The 4,717-nt window shown below is 45.0% G+C and overlaps 1 pseudogene across 1 annotated transcript; it reads right to left on the bottom strand.

The window, feature by feature from the left end:
• Positions 1-2,563: 2,563 nt before the first annotated feature.
• LOC110309816 lies at positions 2,564-3,898 on the bottom strand (annotated as a pseudogene). The gene has a single exon (XR_002379747.1). The product of XR_002379747.1 is annotated as a rho GTPase-activating protein 1 pseudogene (transcript).
• Positions 3,899-4,717: the final 819 nt, after the last annotated feature.

Below are 4,717 nucleotides of genomic sequence, written 5' to 3'. Positions count from 1 at the left end.
TTAGGGACAGAGAGGAAGCACATCTCAGTATGGGTTGACCTGCTCTTACAACCTCTGTCTCTCACATGCTTTATTTAGACATAAAATCATTTCTTCTGAAATCGTATTCCTTGATTATACAGCTTTTCAAAATACATTTTCTTCTAAAGTCTTTCTTGATTACATAAGAATATTAAAAACAGGAACAAAGCAGGCAAGCAACAATTTCATGAGAACTAAAAATTAGCATTAAGATACAATCAATTTTCTTTGAACTCAGTATCCTTTCCCTTAAGATCGATGTCATGAAGCCTTGTAGTTGCAGAAACGCTAGACAGGATGACTACTTGAATTTGGTTCTGTTTCAGGTTGGCACAGAATTAATAGATCAAATGTTATTTCCTACTACCTGTTATAGAAAATTTGGCTTTCTACTGAAGTTCAAACGTTAACCCTTATTTAATTCTTCCTTTCCTTCCTCTATATTTCTTTTATAATTGACCTAAGACTATCATTCTTTTTCTTTGATTCTTAAAGTACTGTGTAGCCCCTTGCTTAAGCAAAGGCAGTCTGTTCTTTGCTTTTCTATAATATCAGAAAAGTTCTGGCCTGACAAGTCTGCTCAGGAATGCAGGCAGTTCACTGAACCAAATTGTGTTCCCCTATGTCTGTCAAAAACCGTTGTTTCAATATGTTTCCTATCTTTATTACAATTTTGACAAGAATAGAGGAACATCAGGATTTTCAAAACTGCTTACTTTTGCCTTCAGGAAATACCAATGCTTGTCATTACTTGTATGATCAAAATCTCTTCCTATTCACTAGTTTCTTATTTCTAAAGCTGAATATAGCATCATGGTGACTTAATTACAGTTTGTCAGCTTCTAAAATTCTGCTAAGTTTTTCTCTTTAATAACTTTTCTAACATCATCCATCTCATACTTCTTAGCAATGCTATTGATCTAAATGTTTACTTAAGCAATAGGTTCTAAGAAATACTCAATTTTTCTGCATAGCTGTTTTTCCTAAGGAACTTCCATTAATTGTATTCTTGTTTGTATCAGCTTTTTTTTTTATCCCAGTTCTAGGTTTCAGAAACATGCCTGTAACAGTGAGAAACATAAATATAAGCAAAGATGGATAGCATCTTTTTTTATTTACATTTTTATTGAAATACAAAAAGTGCAAACGGTAAAATACATGATTGATGCCAAGGAATTCGTGGTAAATGTGAACACTGGATTCACAGTAAGAGCGCCCCCTGCCACAGACTGACAGGACCCGGGAGGAGGAAAACAAGAGGTTCAAAGGCTCCTCAATAAATGGAGTGTAGCAACACTTGATACAATCATGTGGGCAAAGCAGAGTGACCTAGGCTGGGTCAGTTGTGAGGCTGGGGACTGACAGCAGCACTTGTGGCACCAGAGACCTGCTACAACAGTGGTGCAAGAAAGAGCCAGTGAGGTCAGGCCCAGTCTCAGCTGCAAGATCATCAGTACAGATCCCACGGTAGCCAGTACCATCTCTGGAGCTGTCATGCCCAGCCACACCTGTAGGGCAAGGTCACTGCAGGTACCTCCCTGTCATTAGGCAGTGGACTTTGGGAAGAGGGTCACAAGGCTTCATTAGGAATAGAATGAAAGCTACCAATCATCACTTGGGCTCAGCTTTCTGAAAGACAAGAGGCCCTGTGGCCACCACACTCCCCCAAGGAAGCTGCTAGAACCTATCCAGCAGGGGTGATCTATTAGTAAAAGTTCTGTCAGTCTTCAGGGCTTCTGAGTTTCTGACTCTCCGAGAGTCCCCAGGCAGAAAGTGAGAGACATTGGTATCTATGGCTAGAACAGGGATCAAAATGGCTCCATACCTGAAAGACCTACCATAACCTTTGGCTGAAGATCTGTGCACATGAGAATGAATGGAAGGCATGGAGAGCCAGGACTGCTGTAACTGATCCTACCAGACACTACGGCTCTCCCTGGGAGTGGACAGGACCATTTCAATAGATACTCAGATTCTGAGTCTTGATATCTAAAGTGCCAAGTGTGGCAGCAATGAGGGAATAGTACACTCTAGGGGCAGTACCACTTGGTGAAGAACAGACCCAGGAGGCAGAAGTGACAGACCAACTCTGATCTTATCATCCCTATTAGCAGGGAGGGCAGGCACAGGGAACTTGCACCGAAGCCAATGCTCACTTCCTAGCAATCAGGAAAGAGAGGACCAGCCCCAGCTACCAGCACAGCCGGCAGTGATGTAGTCTTCTACACGTGCCAGGGAAACAGGCAGGAAAAAGAAAAAAAGGTTTACTGTGGCTGAATCCTAGAAGAACCAAGCCCAGCAACCAGAGACGCAGTGAGAGGTATAAGGCAAAGAAAATGTCTTACGGTAACAGAGGCCTCCAGGGCCGGTAAGGTGGGTTGGGCAGAGGGATAGGAGGAGCTGCCCAGTTAGTAGGCTCCAACTTCCATCTTCTGGGGCTTCAGAGCCCCTTTCTAGGCAGGAAACCCAGATTCCAGTAAGGTTAATGACAGGAGGACAAGTCTAACTCGGGCTGCCAGAGAAGGGGCTGGAGGTGGTGAGCTCAGACCCCCTGGGAATCTGTGCTGGGGAACAACTGTGCTGGGGAACAATTCCCCCTTGATGATCCAGGAGATGCTTAGTGAAGGTGTTGATGATATTGATGGTCTTGAGGGTGATGGCAGCATCTTTAGCCCAGAGCAGGTTAGGGCCGAAGACTACAGCCAGGTTAGTGTTGGTCATCTTGTTCTGGTCACAGCGGGCAGATATCTGCACCAGGAAGGCAGTCAGGAAATGAAGCACCTGGTAGTTCTCCTCTGGCAGAGTTTGGAAAACCTGTTGTGTCACCTCCACTCTCTGGCTTTCATCAATATCGAGGAAGCCCAAACATGGGGGTACAGGTCAAAGGTTAGCAAGGGTTCAGGAAGCTACCAAAGGAATGTCTTGAGGATGACAGCAGGCAGGTGCAGCTCGTTGTACTGGTCAAAGTCCACCGGCAGCCCCATATTGCATTTCTGTTGCACTTCCCATACAGCCTGGGTATTGGCAGACCTCTGGAAGATGCCCTCGGTGGTGAGAGCGTGAGCCTGCAAGTAGGCAACAGTCTCCCTGAGCACGATGGGCTCCTGGTCTGGGCTTTTCTCCTGGAGGTGCTGTAAGGAGACCCCAAACTGCTGATTGGACAGGGGGGTACCATGGTAGCATGGGCTTGGGAGCTGTTGCAGGTCTCTTCTGTTTGGATTTGAGGAAGTCATCATACTTGAGCACTTGGCGAGGGATCCCCAACTGCTCCAGCTTCACATGCTCGCTCAACTCACTCAGGTAATTCACGTAGAAGATCTTCCGTCCAAACTTGAAACTGATGAGAGGCTTAAAGAGGATAAGCAGAGTTTTGAAAAACATGGTTGGGTGCATGAAGTACAGAGCCTTGATGTTCTTCTTGTACTTACAGTCAAACTCTCGGTAGGCATCCCATAGCCAGCTGAGGGAAGGCTTGTTGTCACTGGTCAGGCCATGGTGCAGGTACAGCAGTGTGTAGTCACTCTCCACATACTGGTCCAGTGTGTGTTTCAAATACCCCAAGAGCTTGCTGTGGTCCAGCCGGTGGCTGGGGGGCATCCGGCAAGCACTGAATTCAATGATCTTCCGCCCATACTTATCATCACCCGCTACTTCCACAATCTGGTGCCGGAATGTCGTAGTAAGGGTCATCCCACTTCAGGTGTGTCACAGGTTCTGGAGAGCTGCTTTTGGAGTCATCTGACTTGGGGAAGTCTGGCATTTCATCAGAAGGCCAGTTCTTCTCATCAGTGGAGGCCAGCTTCAACTGGTTCAGAGCTTGGCTGGTGTCATCCAGGGTCAGGTCATCGTGCAGCTCTGAGAGAGGGTCCATGGCTGCTTCTGGTGCCTTCTGGGAGCCTGATGTTTATCTGCTAGTCAACGGGTGAATGAAGCCTCATTCCAGCAATGCTTCCTCTGTCACACCAAATAGCATCTTTATACCAAGGTGAGTGAAGGTCATGCAAGCACTGGACCTTTTTTAAACAGTGTCTTCAGGATGCTTGGCACTGACATTAAAATGTGAATCTTGCTCATGAAGTAAGCAAACACAGGCTTGATGACCTGCAAAATGACTTTGAAAATCTAAAGTTTTCATGCCTGTTTTTTGCCTAAAAAAATCCAGTTGTCAAACTGCAGCTGAGAGGTAGTAGAACCTTAGGGAACTGAGTACAGCACCCTCTGTCTAATGGGCTAATGGGATTGCATTTTCCTCTCCCTCTACTCTTTCCATTTTCTCATTCTTCTGTCTGCATAACTTTCTTTCTGTTTCTCATTAGAAAATTAACAGGTTTCTAAGGCATAATAATAAATAAAATTAATTAAGACATAATCTAATAAAATAAACAAAGTAACACATTGGAGTTGGACAAGAAGGGCCAACAGATGGAAAAGAATGTTAGAGAAGGCATTAGTATAATACCCAGTTGTTAGCACACTCAGGAGCCCCATAAAAGCACTAAACTGGAAGCCCTAATACATCCCAGAAGACCTGGTACAGATCCATATAGGCCCTGTGCATGCCTCAGTCTCTGTGAGTTCACATGTACATTCGTTAGGTTGATTTAGAAGGTCTTTTTTAGTGTCCTCCATCCCGTATGGCTTTTACACTTTTTATGACACCTCTTCCCTGGGATTCCCTGATCTTTGAGGGGAGAGA

The sequence above is a fragment of the Mus caroli genome, chromosome 14, assembly GCF_900094665.2.
Source record: "Mus caroli chromosome 14, CAROLI_EIJ_v1.1, whole genome shotgun sequence".
NCBI lineage: Eukaryota > Metazoa > Chordata > Mammalia > Rodentia > Muridae > Mus > Mus caroli.
The sequence above is the reverse complement of the archived record's forward strand: the minus strand, read 5'-3'. Positions and strand labels throughout refer to the sequence as shown.